General features: G+C 46.2%; 1 protein-coding gene across 1 annotated transcript in view; it reads left to right on the forward strand.

The window, feature by feature from the left end:
• Window positions 1-24470, forward strand: part of LOC309364627 (uncharacterized protein) — a 77526-nt gene that overhangs the window by 36095 nt on the left and 16961 nt on the right. The window lies entirely within an intron of this gene.

Raw genomic sequence — 24470 nt, forward strand, 5'->3', positions numbered from 1 at the left:
CACCACACTCCTTGGCAGCAAATTCCACTGTCGAACAGCTCTTACTGTCAGGAAGTTCTTCCTAATGTTTAGGTGGAATCTTCTTTCTTGTAGTTTGGATCCATTGCTCCGTGTCCGCTTCTCTGGAGCAGCAGAAAACAACATTTCTCCCTCCTCTATATGACATCCTTTTATATATTTGAACATGGCTATCATATTACCCCTTAACCTCCTCTTCTCCAGGCTAAACATGCCCAGCTCCCTTAGCCGTCCCTCATAAGGCATCGTTTCCAGGCCTTTGACCATTTTGGTTGCCCTCCTCTGGACACGTTCCAGTTTGTCAGTGTCCTTCTTGAACTGTGGTGCCCAGAACTGGACACATTATTACTTCCCTTGATCTAGATGCTATACTCCTATTGATGCAGCCCAGAATTGCATTGGCTTTTTTAGTTGCCGCATCACACTGTTGGCTCATGTCAAGTTTGTAGTCAACCAAGACTCCTAGATCCTTTTCACATGTACTGCTCTCAAGCCAGGTGTCACCCATCTTGTATTTGTGCCTCTCATTTTTTTTGCCCAAGTGCAATACTTTACATTTCTCCCTGTTAAAGTTCATCTTGTTTGTTTTGGCCCAGTTCTCTAATCTGTCAAGGTCGTTTTGAAGTGTGATCCTGTCCTCTGGGGTGTTAGCCACCCCTCCCAGTTTGGTGTCATCTGCAAATTTGATCAGGATGCCCTTGAGTCCATCATCCAAGTTGTTGATAAAGATGTTGAATAAGACCAGGCCCAAGACAGAACCCTGTGGCACCCCACTAGTCACTCTTCTCCAGGATGAAGAGGAACCATTGATGAGCACCCTTTGGGTTCGGTCAGTCAGCCAGTTACAAATCCACTGAGTGGTAGCACAGTCAAGACCGCATTTTACCAGCTTCTTTACAAGAATATCATAGGGCACCTTGTCAAATGCCTTGCTGAAATCAAGGTAGGCTACATCCACTGCGTCCCCTTCATCTACCAGGCTTGTAATTCTGTCAAAAAACGAGATCAGGTTAGTCTGACATGACTTATTTTTCAGAAATCCATGCTGACTATTGGTGATCACAGCATTCCTTTCTAGGTGCTCACAGACTGTTTGCTTAATGATCTGCTCCAGAATCTTGCCTGGTATTGATGTCAGACTGACTGGGCGATAATTATTTGGGTCCTCTCTTTTCCCCTTTTTGAAAATAGGGACAACATTTGCCCTCCTCCAGTCTGCCGGGACTTCGCCTGTTCTCCAGGAATTCTCAAAGATGACTGCCAGTGGTTCTGAGATCACATCTGCCAGTTCTTTTAATACTCTTGGATGCAGAGTATTCAGTTGCTCTCTGTCTCTCACAGAGAGAGGATGGATTTCTTTTCTGTCTGCGTAGCCTAGAAAACAAAACCTAGCAATGTAGCTCAAACTTCTCATCACTTCTGCTGCTTTGAAACTCTGCGTAATGGGAATCGGCCTGGAGCCTTATCAGTGTCTCAGGTTGTTAATCACGTCGGAGGCGATTCTGGAGGAGCTCGGTCGAACGCAGGTTCTGACAGTTTTTACACCTTTGGCTATTCATTTATTTAAACCCTTCTGTAGGCACAGACCATCTCCCAACTCAAAACTAGTTCATTAAGAAAATCCCCAAATGCGGTTCCATGGGTGAATCTGGGTCAGCTCCCTGCCGTAGTTTATCTTAAAGCTTCAAGTGCCTATACGATTATCGCATTTATAAATTTTAAATTTATTGTTCTACATTGTTTTAATTGTTTGTTTTCCTTCTGTGACTGTACCCCCAAGTGTGTTTTATAAGCTGGTCTCCAACCATAATAAATTATCTATCCATCTATCTTTAGACCCTTTTTAGGATCTAGGGGTCTTGGTGAACCACAAGCTGAACATGAGTCCACAGTGTAATGCAGCAGCAAAAGAAGCTAACACTATTCTAGGCTACATCGACAGAAGTCTAGTGACCAGATCAAGGGAAGTAATAATACCACTCTATCTTGTTCAGACCACACCTGAAATACGGTGTCCAGTTCTGGGCACCACAATTTAAGAAAGATGCTGACAAGCTGGAAGGTGTGCAGAGGAGGGCAACCAAGATGGTCAAGGGTCTGGAAAGCAAGCCTTATGAGGAACAGTTGAAGGAGCTGGGGATGTTTAGCCTGGGAAAGAGGAGACTGAGGAAATAACGAGAGCCATCTTCAAATATCTCAAAGACTGTCACATGGAGGATGAAGCAAGCTTGTTTTCTCCTGCTTTGCAGGGTAGGACTCAAACCAATGGCTTCAAGTTGCAAGAAAGGAGATTCCGACTAAACATTCGGGAAAACTTTCTGACAGTAAGAACTTTTAAGAAATGCTTCTGCTTGCCATGGGGTGTGCTTTTTTAGGACCTCCAAGGGGCCTTGGAGTCCTCCTGTTCCCACCCACTCAGTGGTCCCCCCCCCCCGACTGCTCTGATTTTGGTAAGCGTGTTTTCTACCTTTGGAAGCCTGATCCTACCTTCGCAGAGACATAAGTGTATGATTTTCTCTCATGGAAGATTAAATGATTTAGGATGCTAAATTGTGTAGGCAATATCAGGTGCAGAACACAAACCCTTATGATGACTCTGGCCCAGGAAGGGTTAGTTTTCTCTCTCTCCTGAGTTGCATGAGAGTCTATCTGCTCAGCTGCATAGGGGCTGATGTGGTTGGCCAAAGCTCCCCAGTGAAAACTGTCCTCACCAGAGGCAGAATTGGGGGACCACAACTGGTTTGGTCGCACTGGTCTAGCATTGTCAGTGAGCGAGAAGGAATCCTTGCGCCCTGATCCTTGGGAAGAGCATGGCAAAATCTCCCTGTTCCCATCTGTGGAAAGGCTGGAGAACACCTGAGATTCGACAGAAGGTGCACAGCAGCAGAAAGGTTAATCCCCCAAAGTCAGAAGTTTGACAAGGACTGATCCAGAGAAGCAGAGTTGAAGGAAAGTGCTCTCTCTCTCTCTCTCTCTCTCTCTCTCTCTCTCTCTCTCTCTCTCTCTCTCTCTCTCTGTGTGTGTGTGTGTGTGTGTGTGTGTGTGAGAGAGAGAGAGAGAGAGAGAGCGCCTGCTTTGCACCCGCTGCCGTCATTTGCCCAGAGAAAGGCTTATTCTCCTCTCTCGCAGCAGTCTGGGCTGTTCAGCGAGGATAGTGACAAGTGTTGGGTTTTTGCAAAAGTGACACATTCCCTACCTAGCAACTGATGACCAGGCAGCCTCGGAGCCTGTGATTGGCAGGGATCAAAGCTCAGCTGCAGGGAAAGTCCCCAGCCAGACAACTCAAGGCTCAACAAGTGCAGGTCTGGAAATCCCCAGCACGGGGTTCAGCATAAGTGGGGGGGGGGGGCAGAAAGCAAGCAAGGCGTAGCGAGCAGCAACAGCGACAACAGCAGCAGCAACAGACTTCCTTGGCCACTTGCCCAACCGAGTGTTTTTGCTTCAGTAGGAAAAAACAAACTTTGCATGCACACACGCATTTTGGAATGTGCTGAACTGTATAACCAGAGCGGATTAATTTACCAGGACGCCATTATCCTTATTCTCCCTTCTTATTTCAGTAATTGAATCAGGTCCACCTGCAAGCATTGGCACCATTTCCAGGGAGTCAGGGAGCCCTGGGGTCCCACAAAATTATTGCTGTGGGTGCCCCACCTCCACCCCCCACTGCCACTGCCCACACACTCACGGCAGCTGGTTGAGAGCTCTAACAACCACAGCAGACCACAGCAACTGCGTAAATCAAATTAGGCCTTCTATTGCTTTCATATAATTAAGTATAGGTTCACACAGTTTTGCAGTTGGGTCAGCTGCCTAATTTATTTCTGTGGTACATAAAAAAGAAAAAAATCTGCAGTTTAGCTTCCTGAATCCTAGGCTGGTCAGTCCAACCACATAGGTGAAAAGAACAGACAATAAATTGTGGTGACCTGTGCCTCGGGGTGCCTGTCTCAACTAAGTGCTTTTGTTCAGTCGTGTCCGACTCTTCATGACCCACTGGACCAGAGCACGCCAGGCACTCCTGTCTTCCACTGCCTCCCGCAGTTTGGTCAGACTCATGTTTGTAGCTTCGAGAACACTGTCCAACCATCTGGTCCTCTGTCGTCCCCTTCTCCTTGTGTCCTCCATCTTTCCCAACATCAGGGTCTTTTCCAAGGAGTCTTCTCTTCTCATGAGGTGGCCAAAGTATTGGAGCCTCAGCTTCAGGATCTGTCCTTCCAGTGAGCACTCAGGGCTGATTTCCTTCAGAATGGAGAGGTTTGATCTTCTTGCAGTCCATGGGACTCTCAAGAGTCTCCTCCAGCACTATAATTCAAAAGCATCCATTCTTCGGCGATCAGCCTTTATTGGTGCATGTTTTCGTGTATTTACTCCTTTCCACATACATTCCTATTCCACCGTGTATGTCATGACTCATTTCCCCACCCGGGATCTTGAAAGGGTAGTGTATAAACTGAATGAATGAATTAATAAAATTTCTATTCTTTTCCACATTTATATTACATTTTTACCCCTCCTTACCCCATCACTGTCTGAGGCAATAAACTCCTCTTAAGAATACCAGTTCCTGGGAGTTTCAAGTGGGGAGAGTTGATGCTGCTGTTCTGCACAGCTCCTCCTGCTAACGGGTGTCTTCCAAATTGGGGCATCTGAACAGCCATTGTGAAAATAGACTATGCTGGACTTGAGGGAATGGGGAGTCCCCCTTTGGCCTGATCCAGGTTTAGGGCTCTCCGTATATGTGCTTATGTGCCTCCTTCGGACCACATCCAGAGACCTCAGAGGGAAATGGGGATTCTGAGTGTGTTTGTTAGCAACCGGGGCATCAGGACGAGGTGGGAATGCCAGATTATGGCACTGGAATAATCATCATCATCATCACCACCACCATCATAAATTATTTGTACCCTGTCCACCCATCTGGGTGGCTGGGCGGCTTCCAACAACAAAAATACATTAAAATGTCACACATTAAAAACTTCCCTGAACAGGGCTGCCTTCAGATGTCTTCTAAATGTCAGTTGTTTATCTCTTAAACACAGAATGGCAATATCTTGCTCAACCTTTGATCATGTCGATCGTGCTATAGCAGGCTTCCTCAGCCTTGGCCCTCCAGATGTTTTGGGACTACAACTCCCATGATCCCTAGCTAGCAGGACCAGTGGTCAGCGATGATGGGAATTGTAGTCTCAAAACATCTGGAGGGCCGAGGCTGAGGAAGCCTGTGCTATAGCTATCCTTATACAGTGGTACCTCAGGGTTACATACGCTTCAGGTTACAGACTCTGTTAACCCAGAAATAGTGCTTCAGGTTAAGAACTTTGCTTCAGGATGAGAACAGAAATTGTGCTCCAGTGGCGCGGCAGCAGCACGAGGCTCCATTAGCTAAAGTGGTGCTTCAGGTTAAGAACAGTTTCAGATTAAGTACGGATCTCCGGAACAAATTAAGTTCTTAACCCAAGGTACCACTGTACAGCAGGCAATGCACAGCGTGGGTGTGGGGAGGGGAAGGCGGGGGAGGTTTTTTGGGTTTTTTCATCCCGTGGCCAGACTCCCTCTGAACCTTCAGGTGGAAGTGAAAGTTCCCTAAACAAACAACCTCCATTTTAACTCTTTGCAGAATCTCTTTTGCTTCCCCTCTCAGCCACCTACCACCCCGTTCCAGGAAGAGCCCTCCTTTTTCTCTCTCACTGCAAAACAACGGCAAAACTTTGGCACAGGTTTGGAGGGAAACCCACATTTTGGGGCTTGTGGTCAGTAATCCTCCCCCTCTTGCCTCCCCCAAAGCATTATTGCCAAATCCACTCTCAGGGTGACCAGTGGGCTCTGCCTGAGCACGGCAAGATCTGAGGACTCAGGCGAAGGCTGGCTGCTCATCGTTTCTGAAGGGGAAGGAAAGCCTGACGTCTGGGCTGCATATTGGTTTCTGTCCTTAAGCCCAAAGGCGTAAGCATACTTTGCATGTGCTCAGAGGCACTGTCCTGTCCAGCCAGCCCAAAGGTGGAAAGCAGGTGCTGTACCTACGGGACCGCCTCTCCTGGTATGCCCCGCGGAGGACCTTAAGGTCCACAAACTACAACATTTTGGAGGTCCCAAGTCACAAGGTGGTTAGATTGGTCTCAACTAGGGCCAGGGCCTTTTCAGTACTGGCCCCGACTTGGTGGAACGCTCTGTCCCAAGAGAGTAGGGCCCTGTGGGACTTGACATCTTTCCGCAGGGCCTGCAAGACAGAGCTGTTCCACCTGGCCTTTGGTTTGGACCCAGTCTAACCCTTACGTTTCCCTCCCCTTATGGTTTTGACTTATAAAATGAGGCTGCATTTTAAATTGCATTTTAACCTTTATTTTAAATTGTTTTTTCCCCTTTTTTCTTATTATGTTTTTACTGAAATTTTATTGGTGTTAGCTGCCCTGAGCCCGGCTCCGGCCAGGGAGGGCAGGGTATAAATAAAATTTATTATTATTATTATTACTATTATTAACTCCCCAAGGGTTTGACTTCACCTGCAAAGGTGCCCTCCTCCGTTGTCTCCAAGACAGACATCAACCACAAGGTTTTGATAATAGCAAGAAACTGGAAATCAGGTCTGGGAAATTTTAAAAAGGGGTCCTCTTGAATAAACATTCCTGCACTTTGGAGTGATGGAGTCCCCCCAGTCTGGGCTGAAAACCAGGGCAGGGGGCAGTTTTGTTTTTCGGCTATGCCAAGCCAAAATAAAAAGCAGGTAGACGTTTTCGTTGAGGTGCCAGAAGAGACTGGGAGGGAGGCGACGGTTCCCCTTTAGCAAGAGAGAACAACTCCCCCCCTCTCCTAACACACATCCCGGTGCTGAGAGCCGGCTCAATCCTGTGCTTTGGGCCAATTGTCACATACCCCAGTTTCCCACTGAGTACGCTTGAGTTTCCAAACTGAATTCCCACTCAACTTCCCTGGCATTCACAGGGACGGATGAGGAGGCAGAGACCTGAAATGGTAGAACAGTGCAGCTGCTGTGTCACATTTTTAATGCCCCCCCCCATGTGAAGGAATAGAAAAAAGTGTCCTGGCAATAGATTGGCATGCATTTCTCCCTGAAGTGCAAGATTTCTCACTGCAGGGAGTGCCAATGTAATTTTCATCTACGTGCAGACCCTGCCTGAGGCTGGGAAGGAGGACTCTTGTTGGGTAAACAGACGGAGGGGTGTGTGGGTGCAAAGGGGGGCTCTGGACAGGAGACTCTCTTAAGCTACTATCTTGGCAAGGGGGGAAAGTTCTCGTCCTTCCCCTCCCCTCCCCCCCGTCGCCTCCACTGGTCACAGTCCCTGACAACAGAAGCAGGACCTCTAGGCGCAGAGAGTGTGTCCCTACCCCCTCCTTCCTTCAGGCCCTGCTGGCAGCCGAGGGGACGCTTCCCCATGCGTCAAGCACAGCTCAGCATTCAGGGAAATGAAAGAGGGAAGCTGGCCACGATCCAGGAGGCTGAGGTCAACTCTGAGCGCAGCAAAACCCCCTCACAGAGAAGTAATTTCTGCTTCCCACAGGGAAGGACCCCCCAACCCAACCCAAGCAGAAAGGATTAGCACAAAGGATTGCAGGTGCAGAACATCTGCTTGGCATTCAGAAGGTCCCAGGTTCATTCCCGGATGGCAATTCCAGGTGGAGGAATCCCTGAAGGCCCAGCACCGAGGGCCTTCTGGCAGTTCCCTCCCTTCGAGAAGTGAGGTTAATAGGGAACCAGACAGAGGGCCTTCTCGGTGGTGGCGCCCGACCTGTGGAATGCCCTCCCACCTGATGTCAAGGAAATAAACAGCTATTGCCAGAGTGGTGCATGCTCTAGTTATCTCCCGCTTGGACTACTGCAATGCGCTCTACATGGGGCTACCTTTGAAGGTGAGCCGAAAACTGCAAATCCAGAATGCGGCAGCAAGACTGGCGACTGGGAGTGGCTGCCAGGACCACATAACACCGGTCCTGAGAGATCCGCATTGGCTCCCAGTATGTTTCAGAGCACAATTCATAGTGTTGGTGCTGACCTTAAAAGCCCTAAACAGCCTTGGCTCTGAAGACCTGAAGGAGTGTCTCCCCCCCCCATCATTCTGCCTGGACACTGAGGTCCAGCTCCAAGGGCCTTCTGGTGGTTCCCTCGCTGCGAGAAGCCAAGTTACAGGGAACCAGGCAGAGGGCCTTCTCGGTGGTGGCGCCCGCCCTGTGGAACACTGTCCCAGAAGATGTCAAGGAAATAAACAAGTATCTGACATTTAGAAGACATCTGAATGTAGCCCTGTTTAGGGAAATTTTTAATGTTTGATGTTTTATTGTGTTTTTAATATTATGTTGGGAGCTGCCCAGAGTAGCTGGGGAAACCCAGCCAGATGGGCGGGCTATAAATAATAAATTATTATTATTATTATTATTATTATTATTATTATTAACCCTGGAGAGTCACTGCCAGTCAGTGCAGACAGCACTGAGTTGGTTGGACCAATATTTTGATTCAGTATAGCTTCCTGACTAGCTTGGTTTTTTCAAAGTGACACAACACCCACCCCACGCATCTGGGAGACAACAACAACATCTAGTGTTTTCCCTCTTCTCACTACTTTGTCCCTATTTTTTGTGCGCCTCGTTAAAAAAAAGAATCAATGTTAGTTGAAAAAAAAGTTGTTCAGCTCTTCCTCCCGACCTGTAAGTCTCCAGATGTTAAATGATACCTGAGAGTGGAGTTTTTGAGAAGCGTCCTTTCTGGTGCCAAGGCTTGTTCAGGGAGATTACGGTGGCCAACAGACAAGGCCCAGCCTGCTGTGCAATCTTATACCTTCTAGCTTCCGAGATTTGACCAGCACTCCATCCTCTCCCTATTTTGCCACTATTTTTTTATGTGTTGGGCATGTTAAAGGTAAAGGTAAAGGTACCCCTGCCCGTACGGGCCAGTCTTGACAGACTCTGGGGTTGTGCGCCCATCTCACTCAAGAGGCCAGGGGCCAGCGCTGTCCGAAGACACTTCCGGGTCACATGGCCAGTGTGACATCGCTGCTCTGGCGAGCCAGAGCTGCACACGGAAACGCCGTTTACCTTCCCGCTGGTAAGTGGTCCCTATTTATCTACTTGCACCCGGAGGTGCTTTCGAACTGCTAGGTTGGCAGGCGCTGGGACCGAGCAGCAGGAGCGCACCCCGCAGCAGGGATTCGAACCGCCGACCTTTCGATCGGCAAGTCCTAGGCACTGAAGCTTTAACCCACAGCGCCACCTGTGTCCCTTCATGTTAGACCCTTCTAATAGCTGGATCCAGCAAGTGTCAAACTGTAAGCCAGGCTAGCTTCTGAATGAGACGATCCCCTGGGTGATGGACCATTGAGGGAACAAAGGAAAGGGGCTCTCTGTGAGATGGCAAGTGGGTGGTACCCTCTCCGCTCCCTCAACTTGCAGATAGTGAGAAGGACAAAAGCCAGAGTTCAGAGTTGAGTTGCAGTGATGTGAGCCAGAGGGGAAAGCAGCAAGCTTGAGAGAAAGATCAAGGTTTGATTACTGTTTGAATCCAAGGCTGCAGCTACGGGAGAAACAAAACCGTTTTTGTTAACGCTATGAACATCGCAGGCTCAGGTTGTATATATATATGTGTGAGTGTGTAAATAAACCATATATCATAAAGACGCTACAGTCTCCCCTGTGCCTCATTCCCAAAAGGAAATGCGAACTCTGGGTAAGTGCATGGAACCCCGGGAATCTTGCATCACTCAGAGACTGAGGGGTGGGACATGAAATATGGGAAATGCTTCATTTTTAAAAAAATATACTGCAAGTTGAAAGAGTCCGTCCACCTTCAGGATTCAGAACCCGTCCTCCCCCTGCCAAATCTTGGCCTTTCGCCTAAGGTCAATTATTTGGGTTTTGGTTAAGAGCTCCCAGCGGCGTTTGGGAGAGGTGTCCTTTCTGGAGCCAAGGCTTGAGCACAAACATTCAAGCAGCAAAGTTGCAAAGTAAGCAGGAATTGTCATCTTATTGCAGGTTACCTTTCACCGAAAGAACAAACATTCTTCTAGATCTCAAATGGACGGGAACCAAATTGGTGAGAGGTAACGAATGCAGCGAGACAATGGAGAACCTGTTAATGGGGGCAGGGCGGGGGGGGGCACAGGAGCAATAATTTGGGGCAGAAGGCCAGGGTCCCAACTCAGCAGAATGAGTGGGGCGGTGGGCTGGTTGGCCTAATCTATGCAATAATAATTGAAAGAATAATTTTATTATTCACATGATGCCCATCTAGCCTGGTTGCCCTAGCAAGGCTGTCTTGAGGCCTTTTCTTGCCCCACTCCTGCTGCCCCACCCCACCCGTTGCCCAGAGAAAGGCTCTTTCTACCCTTCAGCTGCCTGAGATACAGTCAGAGAGGAAAACAGAGTGTTGGTTTTTGCAAATGCTAAACCTCCCCTGCCTAGCAACTGATGACCAGCTAACTTCGGAGCCTGTCATTGGCTCAGATCAAAGCTCAACTCCAGGAAAGTCTCCAGCCCTGCTGCTACCCAATTCAGAGGAGAACACAGCAGGGGGGTGCGGGGGGGCGTTGAAAAACCGGGCCAGGCCACCAGAAGCAATAGAACTGTTTTGCCGCCAGTCCAAGAACCACTACGCCCTGCACATTTACTGATCAGCAAAACAAGAAAAAATGCCTTCCAGTAGCACCTTAGAGACCAACTAAGTTAGTTATTGGTATGAGCTTTTGTGTGCATGAACTTAGTTGGTCTCTAAGGTGCTACTGGAAGGAATTGTTTTATTTTGTTTCAACTACGGCAAACCAACACGGCTACCTACCTGTAACAAGAGCAGATTAATTTGCCATGTTGCCATTTTCCTTATTCTCGTGTCATATTTTAATTTTTAAAATTTTATTTGTGCATTTTCTATCTTGCACATACAAGCAAAATAAAAACATAAACATACAATCCCCTTTGACTCCCCCCTTGTGGATCTTAATATAATGATTTTCCCCTCTGCAGCGCTTTCATAACTCTATTCTTATAAATCCTTTTTCATTTCATAGTTCGTTTTTTTCCTACAAGTTTTCTGTCAATCCTACCAATGTGTGTAATTGTTTGCAATAGTTCCCCACCAAATAGATTATAAACTTTCCCCAGTCTTTACTACAGACCGCCTTTTCCTGGTTTCTAATTCTTCATGTAAGTTTTGCCATTTTGGCATAGTCCATCAGTTTTATCTGCCACTCTTCGTTGGCTGGAGTTGTACCATCTTTCCATTTCTGGGCTAACAGAATCTGTGCAGCTGTGGTCGCGTACATGAATAGTTTCGTCTGGTCCTTCGGGATCTCTGGGCCTATAATACCGAAAAGAAATGCTTCTGGTTTCTTAAAGGTAAAGGGACACCTGACCATTAGGTCCAGTCGTGGCCGACTCTGGGGTTGTGACACTCATCTTGCTTACTGGCTGAGAGAGCCGGCAGACAGCGTCCAGGTCATGTGGCCAGCATGACTAAGCTGCTTCTGGGGAACCTGAGCAGCACACGGAAACACAGTTTACCTTCCCCCTGGAGCAGTACCTATTTATCTACCTGCACTTTGACATGCTTTCGAACTGCTAGGTTAGCAGGAGCAGGGACCGAGCAACGGGAGCTCAACCCGTTGTGGGGATTCGAACCACCGACCTTCCAGTTGGCAAGTCCTAGGCTCTGTGGTTTAACCCACAGCGCCACCTGCATCCCTCTGGTTTCTTAGGAAAAGCTATTTCCAATATTTTTTCAATTTATTATCTATCATTTCCCAGAAGTCTTTTATCACCCTACATGACTACCACATGTGATAAAAAGTACTGTCTTTCTATTTACAGTACATTCCCAGTTTTAGACTTTGATTTATACATTTTAGCTAATCTACTAGGATTGAAAAGCAATGATACATCATTTTCATATAGTTCTCCTTCAAAGTGTAACAAGCTGTACATTTCTTTTTTTTTAATATAATTTTTTATTAAGTTTATAAAATACAAAATCCAACTTCCAATTACAAATTTCCATAGATCTAGTGGACTTCCCCCCTCTTCCGAACCCTGCATTCTCTGTACATTCAAAACATCAGCAATTTGTTAACTTATTTCAAACACAATAATGTATCTTTCATTTTATCGTGATATCTAATCTCTAGGACATTGTAGTCCAAATCCTTAAGCTTTTAATTTCAACACAATAAAGTTATTTCATTACACCACCTCTGGCTTCTTGTACCTTATTTTCCATTTCAAAAGTTTACAAATGCTGAAGCTATAGTTTCCTAAAAGGAGCATTTTTTTAACATTCATACAACTTATAATGCTTTTTCAAATAGTCCTTAAATTTTTCCCAGACTTCCTCCGTTGCTTCTTCTCCCAAGTCTCGGATTCTGCCAGTCATCTCGGCCAATTCCATATAGTCCATCAACTGCGTCTGCCATTCTTCCAGCGTGGGTAAATTTTGTGTCTTCCAGTGCTTTGCCATCAGGATCCTTGCTGCTGTAGTGGCGTACATAAAGAAAGTTCTATCTTTCTTGGCCACTCTCTGGTCTACCATGCCCAGAAGGAAGGCCTCCGGTTTCTTGGGTAAGGTAAATCTGAGTACCTTTTTTAATTCATTATGTATCATCTCCCAGAAGGCCTTCACTTTCGGGCAGGTCCACCAGAGGTGTAAGAATGTCCCTTCCTCCTCCTTACACTTCCAACATTTATTGTCCGACAGGTGGTATATCTTTGCAAGCTTGACTGGGGCATGTACCACCGGTATACCATTTTCATAATATTTTCCTTCAAGGCACTACATGCCGTAAATTTCATCCCGGTGTTCCATAACCTTTCCCAGTCTTCAAACATAATGTTATGCCCCAGGTCCTGCGCCCACTTTATCATGGAGGATTTAACTGTCTCATCCTGTGTATTCCATTTAAGCAGCAAGTTGTACATTCTCGAGAGTAACTTAGATTTTGGCTCTAGCAACTCTGTCTCTAATTTCGATTTTTCCACCTGGAAACCCACTTTTTTGTCCGCTTTAAAAACTTCCTGAATTTGAGCATAGTGCAACCAATCTCGCACCTTGTTTTTTAACTTTTCCATACTCTGCAACCTCCAATTATCTCCAATTTTTTCAATTATTTCCCAATATTTAGGCCAATGGGCCTCCATATTGAGTCTTTTACGTGCTTTGGCCTCCATCGGTGAGAGCCACCTCGGAGTCTTACTCTCCAATAAGTCTTTGTATTTTGTCCAGACCATAAAAATTACTCTTCTGACAATATGGTTTTTGAACGATCTATGAACTTTAACCTTGTCATACCACAAATATGCATGCCACCCAAAAGCATTACCAAACCCTTCCAGATCGAGGACATCGGTGTTCTCCAATAGAATCCAATCTTTCAACCAGCAGAAGGCTGCAGATTCATAATATAACCTCAAGTCTGGCAGGGCAAACCCCCCTCTTTCTTTCGCATCAGTTAGTATTTTAAACTTTATTCGGGGCTTTTTGCCCTGCCAGACAAATTTAGAAATATCCCTCTGCCATCTTCCAAAACATTCCACCTTGTCCACGATCTGGAGGGCCTGAAACAAAAATAACATTTTCGGCAATACATTCATCTTTATAGCAGCTATTCTACCCAACAAGGAAAGTTTCAATCTTGACCATGTTTCCAAATCTCTTTTAATCTCTGACCAACATTTCTCGTAGTTATCTTTAAACAAATTCAAATTTTTGGAGGTCAGGTACACCCCTAAGTACTTTACTTTTTTAACCACATTTAGTTCTGTTTCTTTCATGAACTCCTCTATTTCAGTAGTTGTCAAGTTTTTTGCTAGAACTTTAGTTTTTTGTTTGTTCAGCTTGAATCCCGCCACCCGACCAAAGTCAGAAATTAATTCTAACACTCTTTTAGTGCTAGGGACTGGCTCCTGTAATGTTAATACCAAGTCATCTGCAAATGCTTTCAGTTTATATTGTTTCTCTCCGACCACAATTCCCTGTGCCAACCGGTCATTTCTGATCATGTTCAATAGCACCTCCAGGACTGAAATAAACAGCAGAGGAGACAGAGGGCACCCCTGTCGTGTCCCTTTTTCAATTTTGAACTCCTCTGTCACCACGTTGTTTACTATCAATTTAGCTTTTTGTTCTGAATAAATTGCTTCTATTCCATTTTCAAACCCCCGCCCTACTCCCATCCTTTCCAAATTTTTCTTCATAAACATCCAAGAGATATTGTCAAAGGCTTTCTCCGCATCAATAAAAATCAACACCGCTCTTGTATTTAAGTTTGTTTGTAAAAATTCCAAAATGTCAATGATGTTTCTTGTGTTGTCAAACAAATGCCTGCCCGGGAGAAAGCCTGCTTGGTCCTTATGAATCACTTCATTTAATACTTTCTTAAACCTACTTGCCAAAATGTCTGCAAAAATTTTGTAATCCACATTTAGGAGTGAGATAGGACGGTAGTTCTTAAGTTGGGTTTTTTCAGTTTCTAATTTTGGTATCAACGTGATGAAAGCTTCTTTCCACGTTTCCGGTGCCTTCCTCCCCTCCATAATCTGGTTACAAACTTCCAACAATGGTTGTATCAACGAGTCCTTCAATACCTTATAATATTTGGAAGTAAGTCCATCAGGTCCTGGAGACTTGCCTAGTTGAAGGTTCTGAATGGCACATTCAATTTCTTGATACGTAATATTACAATTCAAAGTTGCTCTCATTTCCGGAGGTATTTTTTGTAGTCCATTAGTTATGAGAAATTGATCCACCTCAGAATCTTTTTGCGGCCCTTGTGAATAAAGTTCTTTGAAATATCTCTGGAAACATTTTCTAATTTCCTCGGGTTTCTGAACCATTCTCCCTTTAATCTCTAGATTTGTAACTGTATTAAGCTTTTGTCTCTTTTTCAACTGCCATGCTAGCAGTTTCCCACACTTGTTAGCTGATTCAAAGGATCTTTGTTTCATTTGTTTAATTTTCCATTCCACCTCTTGATTTATCAGTTTCGAATATTGTGCCTGGAAAAACTTCACTTCTCTCAACACTTCCTTCGATTTAGGCCTAGATCTCAATTTTTTCTCTCCTTCTCTTATTTTCTCCAAGATCTTCTCCTTCTTTTCATTCCAGAGCCTTTTTTTAATCGTGTTCTGCTGTATTAGAAACCCTCTCATAACTGCTTTACTTGCATCCCAGATTATTCTTTTTTCCACGGCTGTCTTTAAATTTATTTCAAAATAATCCTTTAAAGCTTTTTGGGCCTTCTTGACAATCTCCTGATCTCTTAGCAGAGTGTCATTCATTTTCCATCTGAAAGATCCGGTTGTATTTAATCTCAGTTCCATTCTCAAAGCATTGTGGTCGGAGCAGGTTTTTGGGCAGATTTCCACTTTTCTAGTCTTAGGTGCCAGTCCTCTAGTTATCCATATTTGGTCGATTCGCGTCCATGTCATGTGAGCTTCAGAAAAGAAAGTTCCTTCTTTCCCTAGAGGGTTCTTGATCCTCCATATATCAATCAAATCCAAATTGTCAGTCATTTCGAAAAAGGTTTTTGGTAGTCTGCCATCTTTCGTAATGTTAGCACTTTGCGACTTGTCCATATTCACTGAGACAACCCCGTTCATATCTCCCAACATAATGATGTTGTTGTAATCCAAATAGTCCAGCATAATCTCATGCAGCTTCTTAAAAAATTCCGATTTTCCTTCATTTGGGGCGTATATTCCTAAAATTAAAAACTTTTCTCCTTGTGTCTGAATTTCAATCGCCAAAATTCTGCCCTGTTCGTCTTTAAATAAAAATTTTGGTGACAAGCTCTCCTTTGCATATATCACCACTCCTCTTTTCTTAACTTTATCCGATGAAATAAATTCTTGGCCTAATCTTTTATTAATTAACACTTTTCTGTGGAGTCTTGTCACATGTGTTTCTTGCAAGCAGATAATGTCCAATTGTTCTTTTTTCAAAATATGAAATACTTTTTTCCTTTTTTCTGGGGAATTCCCGCCATGTATATTCCAGCTAAGCAGCTGCAGAGACATCCTGGTCTAATTCTTAGGTATCACAATTGGGTGTCTAAATTTCCCTCCGTTCCCGACGGGTGTGGTGCCGGTCCACATCCAGATGGTACACGTCCTGGTGGTGATCCCGGTGGTGGGGGCCAAGAAGCTGCGGCTCCCTTTTGGAGGTCCTCCTCGTTGTCGTGTAGGAACTTCTGCTGGTCCTCGGGTGTTTTAATTCTTACCTTCCTTCCTTTGTAAGTGAATGATAGGCCTTGAGGGAATTCCCACCTATAAGGAATTGCGTTGTACCTTAACAATTTGGTCAAGTCTATATATGAGGCTCTAAGATCCAACAGATATTTAGGGATGTCTCTATAAATTTCTGCCCTTTTGCCTTCTACTTCCAAAGATTTTTTAAAATGTAGGCCTAATATCTTGTCTCTTTCCTCTTTTGTTCTCAAGACAACCAAACAGTCTCTGGACTTGTCTTTCTTAACCGATCTTCCCAGTCTGAAGGCCGTCACAATTTTAAAGTCTTTGTCTTCCTCAACCCCCCAAAATTTAGAAAATAAAAGCGTCAAAAATCCCTCTAGGTTGCCCTGCTCCAGTTCTGGGACGGCCCTCAGCCTGAGATTGCTTTCCTTACTTTTCAGTTCCACCAGTGACAGGTAGGCTTGCTGTTCTCCTACCTGTCTTTTCAGAGGTCTTACTTCCCCCTTGATCTCCTCAACCTTTTTGCACGCCTGCTCAGCTTTTTGATTGGCTTCCGCAGCTAGTTTATAATTCTCTGCCGTAGCTCCTTGCAGTTTCTCAATAGCCTGAGTATGCTGGGAGACCTGATCTGATAACTTACTGATAGTGGATGTAGCTCGGTCAATTTTAGATGACTGATCGTCCACCTTTTTGTTCAAGAGTGCCAATTGTTCCAAGATTTGTCTCAGGACTGGATCAGATCCTCCAGTTGCCATATCTTCTGTAACAGGCGTTTCAACTTCCTCCTCCTGTGCCGTCAGCACAGTTGGGACAGAGGATCTGCGTTGATGAGTTAACGTTGTTTGAACAAGTTGCACAGATTTCTTATCTTTTTCTTTAGCTTTAGCTGCTCTTGTTTTCCCTGAGCCACTCATTCCCCAGCTGCCTTTGTTCAAGGTCAAATAGTCTTTCAATCCATGAGAAAGGCAAGTCCAGAATGTAAACAATTTAACCACAAAAAATCTCAATATGGTACAGTTCCCAGACCTCTATATCTCCGCAATTCCTCTAGGGGGGGTGTTTCGAAGTTTCATGAGAAGGAAAGTCTCTTTTCCGCCATTAAAGTTCCTATTTCGACCTTTGTAATCCCCAAGTTCAAAAGGGAGGCTTCCAGATAATTCTGTTTCAAAATAGTGCCACAAGGTGACAGAAAGGTCCCAGCGTCAATGTTAAAGCGCTAGTGTATCAATCAATGTAACAGTTTATACTCCAGAAAAAGTTTCAGCAGTTTGACAGTTCTCCTTTTACACACTGGCAGCCCGACAGCTCGGTTATCCCCTTTAACTCCACATCACTCGAAAGTAGGGAGAAAGTTCCGTAGCAAAAAGACCAGAAAGTTTAGCCAATATATCCTTTTGACTTCTAAGTACACAGTCTGTTAATGCCCCTTCGTTCTGCTTTTAGAGTCTCTTTTAAGCGCTTCAGCCCACTTCAAATTCTTTGCTTTGTTCTGGCTAGCAGGATCGGGAGACGGACTTCCTGTTACTCGCCTCCCGTTTTCAGCCCAATTAGTCAAATTAAAAGCCAATCTTTGGTACCCCTTACTCACGGGTAAATTGCAGCCAATTCCGATGTTTTCAAGAAGAAAGGTCGACGCTCATCGGCAGCAGCAGCGCGGCTTCACTTCCGCGAAAAGAGCGATGAACTCACAGCGCCGCTCCCCCTTTCACGTTCCGGAGCCTCTTACGAGGTCCCTTCTTCGTTTCTGGGGGGGCTTCTGGCACCCGCCGAGTCCCACGGCCGCAGGCTTGCTCTGCCTGCGGTTTTTCTTAATGGGTCTCCACTTTGCCGCAGCGGACGACCCTTTTTCGCGGAGCCCCTCTTCACACAGTAAAGAGGACCGCCATTGCCGTTTTGCGCCGCCTCCGGAATCCTCATTTCAATCCTGTTATCCGCAGTCTCTCCCATGTTGCCAATTCAGTATCATAACCAAAATCCTTCGCCCATAACCAATTTGACCTGTTCATCTTTCGTTTGCCAATCTAATGAAAGTTTATACATTTTAGAAATTAACTTACGTCACATTTTTATAAATGAATCGGGTTCAATGCCAGGCCGTATCCTGCACACATGATTAGCCTGCCCCTGCTACCTTTCAAAGAAAGAAAAGTCTCGGCAGCCTGAAAGCCTTGTGTGACTCTATTTACAGTGAAGTAAATTCACTTTGTGCATGCTCAGGGACACTACTCAGTTGCAGGCAATGTACTGGAATTAAAAACAAATAAACAAAAATTGGATTCTGCTCAGTGATTGTTTTTATTGTGCTATATCTATCGTTAGGCTGTTCAGCAACAGATAATGCACAAATCTAGCAGGGGGAGAGGAAAACAGCAGAGTTGTGTGTGTGTGTTTTAATTGATGTCAGCTAGACCTCCTTTGGCTTAAAGTGGAAGTTCTCTGAGCAAACAAACAAGCTCCTTTTTCCTCTTCGCAGAATTAACGCTGGGCTCCCTCCCAGCCACCACCAGCCATTTCCAGGAACAGCACTGCTTTTCTGAGAACAGCAACCTTCCCCACCTTCAAATAAATTCCTGCCCAGTCCGCTAACGGAGCGAGGCCAGCATCACCAGTTGCCAGGAGACTCTGCCTGAGTGTAGCAAGGCAGGAGGACTCAGGCTCAGGAATCACAGAATCGTAGAGTTGGAAGTGTTGTAAACAAAATGTGCCCTTTTCCCCTTTTGGCGTATCCAAGAGCCCATATAGAGTCCTTACATAGGTTCCCTATTGGTAGGAGAAGATAACAGAGGCCAACCAGAGAATATTGAGAAGCAAAGCAGCTAGTAAGCCTGATCTTTATTGATCTGCTGCAACAGGGTGCTCCACTCACATGCAGGAAAGGAGGGGGAACCCAGAGCAAAGGTGTGCCTGCCCTTTTATAGACATTTTAAATTCCCTGCTCTGGAGCTCAAGACCACCCCTCCATACATCATACCTACATCACAGAAGGGGTGTAATCCAAGACCACTACCCCAGATACATCATACCTACATCACAGAAAAGGCGGTCTACAGCAGAAATCTGAGTGTGCTGTTTATCTCATCTGATAGATTACCTGTTTAATTGTCACTTGATTGAATTCCCTAAGGAGCCTGGCTAGTCTTTTGTAATGATAAATAATCATAGAACCTTAGAATCATAGAGTTGGAATAGACCACAAGGGCCATCGAGTCCAACCCCCTGCCAAGCAGGAAACACCATCAGAGCACTCCTGACATATGGTGGTCAAGCCTCTGCTTAAAGACCTCCAAAGAAGGAGACTCCACCACACTCCTTGGCAGCAAATTCCACTGTCGAACAGCTCTTACTGTCAGGAAGTTCTTCCTAATGTTTAGGTGGAATCTTCTTTCTTGTAGTTTGGATCCATTGCTCCGTGTCCGCTTCTCTGGAGCAGCAGAAAACAACCTTACTCCCTCCTCTATATGACATCCTTTTATATATTTGAACATGGCTATCATATCACCCCTTAACCTCCTCTTCTCCAGGCTAAACATGCCCAGCTCCCTTAGCCGTTCCTCATAAGGCATCGTTTCCAGGCCTTTGACCATTTTGGTTGCCCTCCTCTGGACACGTTCCAGTTTGTCAGTGTCCTTCTTGAACTGTGGTGCCCAGAACTGGACACAGTACTCCAGGTGAGGTCTGACCAGAGCAGAATACAGTGGCACTATTACTTCCCTTGATCTAGATGCTATACTCCTATTGATGCAGCCCAGAATTGTATTGGCTTTTTTAGCTGCCGCGTCACACTGTTGGCTCATGTCAAGTTTGTGGTCAACCAAGACTCCTAGATCCTTTTCACATGTACTGCTCTCAAGCCAGGTGTCACCCATCTTGTATTTGTGCCTTTCATTTTTTTTGCCCAAGTGCAATACTTTACATTTCTCCCTGTTAAAGTTCATCTTGTTTGTTTTGGCCCAGTTCTCTAATCTGTCAATGTCGTTTTGAAGTGTGATCCTGTCCTCTGGGGTGTTAGCCACCCCTCCCAGTTTGGTGTCATCTGCAAATTTGATCAGGATGCCCTTGAGTCCATCATCCAAGTCGTTGATAAAGATGTTGAATAAGACAGGGCCCAAGACAGAACCCTGTGGCACCCCACTAGTCACTCTTCTCCAGGATGAAGAGGAACCATTGATGAGCACCCTTTGGGTTCGGTCAGTCAGCCAGTTATGAATCCACTGAGTGGTAGCATAGTCAAGACCGCATTTTACCAGCTTCTTTACAAGAATATCATGGGGCACCTTGTCGAATGCCTTGCTGAAATCAAGGTAGGCTACATCCACTGCGTTCCCTTCATCTACCAGGCTTGTAATTCTGTCAAAAAACGAGATCAGGTTAGTCTGACATGACTTATTTTTCAGAAATCCATGCTGACTATTGGTGATCACAGCATTCCTTTCTAGGTGCTCACAGACTGTTTGCTTAATGATCTGCTCCAGAATCTTCCCTGGTGTTGATGTCAGACTGACTGGGCGATAATTATTTGGGTCCTCTCTTTTCCCCTTTTTGAAAATAGGGACAACATTTGCCCTCCTCCAGTCTGCCGGGACTTCGCCTGTTCTCCAGGAATTCTCAAAGATGACTGCCAGTGGTTCTGAGATCACATCTGCCAGTTCTTTTAATACTCTTGGATGCAGTTCATCCGGCCCTGGAGACTTGAATACATCTAAACTAGCCAAGTATTCTTTGTGGATGGTTTCAGAACTCACAGGGTTAAAGAGTTCTGTGTGTGACGTCCCTCAATTCCTGACGTGTGATTTGGAAGGAGGGAGGAGTTTTTCCTCACTGCCTCTTTGTCTCTGAAGAAGACAGTAGTCGCCATGAGCGCTAGAAGCCCAGGGAATGTCTGAAGTGCCGTTTTGTTGTTTTTCTGCTGTAATAAAGGACTGATAAATAAACACACTAAAGTCTGGGTCTGTTTGCATCTTATACACCGGGACGCAACAGCTCCGCTGTGTTTTACTCTGCACTTAGTGGCAGACGGAAGGATCAGCGCAGCTGAGAAGGAAACGTGCTGAACCAGAGATCGCTGTAAGCAGCTGGGGCTAATAGGTTTCGTAAAGCAATTAGCTACGCCACACCAATTATCCAACAGGTTATGGATGCTGATTACTGCTATAAAGCTGTTGCGAAGTGTGCCGGTGTGCTTTGAAGTCAGCTGGGAAGACGCTACCGAAAGCGGAGGTCTGCGTTCTGAGGCAGAGCAGCTGGCTGGGAACAGGAGCTGAGAGCTGAGAGCTGAGAGCAGCTGAAACCGGGTGCTGAAAGAGGCTGACTGGTTACGTGAGTACAGCTGTGGGCCCCGGGGAAAGATGATGCAGTCCCAAAAGCATGGCTTTGAGCTTAAGCTGCCATGTGAGAAGCTGACGTGCGAAAGCTGGTTGCAGTGGAGCTTTCACGTAGAAATTTTTCTCGTGGGGACAAACCTTTGGGACGCAGTCCACCCACAGAAGGCGGCTGGGGCAGCTATAAAGGCTGCAGAGCTGAGTGAAGCCGAGAAGCGTGTGCTTGCTTTTCTGGCAGAGAATGTGAGTGCTGATCTGATGCATGTTATCCTGGATGCTAAAAGGCCTGAGGCTGCTTGGCTGGCACTCCGTGAGGCTTGTGAAGCGGGAGTGGGAAGCAAGAGCCAACGTGTGGCTGCATCCGGAGGGGAGAAGCAAGATGGCGCTGGGCACATTCTTGAGAGCCGACACACAGCTGAGGGGAGCTGTGAGCCCCCACGGGGGGATGAAGGGACTGTTGCAGGCAGCTGCATGAGGGCTGCACCGTACCTGTGTGAGGAGCCAGAACAGAGGCCAAGCGTTGGGAGCCCTTTACCCACCAGAGGGGGTGCAGGAAAACGTCCTGGGAGCCCTGAGAGCTGTGGGGGGGGGGCAGTGAGCAGTGAAAGCTCAGAAACGGCTTGTTTTCCAAAGGCTGCCAAGAGTTGTTTTCGTCGTGGGCTGAGGCCTGGGAAGCTGCGGAGAGTTAGACGCTTCAAGGCCAGCCACCTACACAAAGTGCAGATAAGCCCTACAGAGTTGTGTGAGAACGCAGAGGCCAGTCCGGTCTCCAAGACAACGGAGGCAGTAGCTTCTCCGGAAGCTGCCAAGGTCCTGAGCAAGTCTTCCTGCAAGGGGGAGTTGGTTGCTGTGACAACCAGAGAGAACAGCTGCAGAAGCCCCAAGGGAGGGGGCAGCGAGACGTTTGTTGTTTCAGACAATGAGGACGCTTATCAACTGACAGCCAGTCTCGCAGAGTTTGAGAACAGCTCAGAGAGACAATGAACTGTGCTTTGTCATCGACTCAGGAGCTAACCGAAACCTGATTCCTGAGACCCCTGCTGTCGAGATGTGGAATTGCAAAGCAGTTCCAGCTGGAAAAACTGTTCAGTTTGCAAATGGAGAAAAGAAAAATGTAACTAACGTTGCAAATGTCTATTTTTCTGCTTTGCAGGAGGAGATGGAACTTTGCATTGTACCTGGGATGCAACACTGTCTTTTATCTGTCCCTTATTTGTTGCAGAAGGGGTTTAAGGTTTGCTTTGAACATGATGTTTGTACAATCTCCAAGGGAGGGAAGCAGCTGGTCAGAGTTGAAAAGGGGCAGAATGATCTCTTTGTTCTTAAAACGCCTCTGAAGGGTGAGGGGAAGGCTGGGAGAGCACAAGCTATGCATGCTACAGTTCCCACTCATGTTTCATGTGCGTGTGCTTGGCACAAGAAGACAGCTCATAGTTCTCTTGAAGAACTTCAGATGTTACAAGAGTGCACCAAGGGTTGTAAAAATCGAGAATGTGGAAAAACCCTGAGTTGTAAGGCTTGCAGAAGGGCAAAGGTAAAAGGGTGCAGTTACCCCAGGGTGGACAGGGTAACCACAAAACCTTTTGAGCTTGTTCACATAGATCTGTTTGGTCCCATGGCAGAGCCAAGTCTGGGAGGAGCCAGGTTTCTGCTAACGATGCAGGATGATCATACGCAGACTTCCTGGACCCACGCTCTGAAATCCAAGGGGGATGCAGTGCAACTGATTAAAAATTGGATTGAGGAGGTGGAACTAAGGTTCTCCACCAAGGTGCAAGCAGTCACTAGTGACCGAGGTGCACAGTTTACTGGGTCTGCTTTGCAGAAGTTCTTTCACCAGAAAGGGATATGTCACAAGGTGACTTCTCAAGAGAGGGGGGTGGCAGAGCTTAGAAGTGAAGCTCTGGTTAAGGCTACACAGGTGTTGCTGTCAGATTCTGGGTTACCTCCAAGCTTTTGGATGGAGGCAATCAAGAATGTGAATTTCACCTGGAATCGGTCCTACAATTCAGTGGTAGGTGACACCCCGTTCTTCATGCTTCACGGAAGGAAACCCCAGATTCATTTTCTCCATTCGTTTGGGTCACCGGCCTCGGTGCCAGTGCCAAAGGCTTTGCAAAAGCCAGGTGGACCCAAGTTCCAGAAAATGATTTTCTGTGGATATGAGCCAGCCACTAAAGGCTGGAGGTTTGCATATCCGGAAGGTCACCAGACCAAGCTACTAGTCAGTAAACACGCTGAATTCTATGAGCAGGATGGTTGGTCAAAGACTCCTGCAAGGCGTGATGTTCTCTCAGAATGTCTGTCTGAGGATGAGGATGAGGGAGAGCCAGGGGCTGATCCTGTTGAGGACCAGGTCACGGACCAGGGTCAAGAACAGGGTGAGGCGTCTCCACAGGTTGCTAAGGGGGAGCCCAAGAGTGAGCCTGCGTCTCCTGTTAGCGTAATGCAGAGAATTCGAAGATGCTTTAAGTCAGAGGGGAATCCCGTGATGAAGAGGATACACCTGCTGACCACAGTGAGGCAGAGGAAGTACCTGAGTTTGTGCCCAGGCGGTCCAGTCGTACAACGAAGGGCATTCCACCTGAGAGGTATCAGGCCACAGGTGTGTGGGTTGGTTTCGCACAGTGTGAACCTGGGAGTTGTGAGGAGGTTTCGCTGGTACCTGACAAGAATGCCAGGAAGGGGCACAAAAGGTCTGTGAATATAAATGCCCATGTCACCTCAGGAATGGAGGGAAGAGGGGGTGTGGATGGTTTCAGAACTCACAGGGTTAAAGAGTTCTGTGTGTGACGTCCCTCAATTCCTGACGTGTGATTTGGAAGGAGGGAGGAGTTTTTCCTCACTGCCTCTTTGTCTCTGAAGAAGACGGTAGTTGCCATGAGCGCTAGAAGCCCAGGGTATGTCTGAAGTGCCGTTTTGTTGTTTTTCTGCTGTAATAAAGGACTG

Source organism: Podarcis melisellensis (genome assembly GCF_964234715.1).
Source record: "Podarcis melisellensis genome assembly, chromosome: 2".
Lineage (NCBI taxonomy): Eukaryota > Metazoa > Chordata > Lepidosauria > Squamata > Lacertidae > Podarcis > Podarcis melisellensis.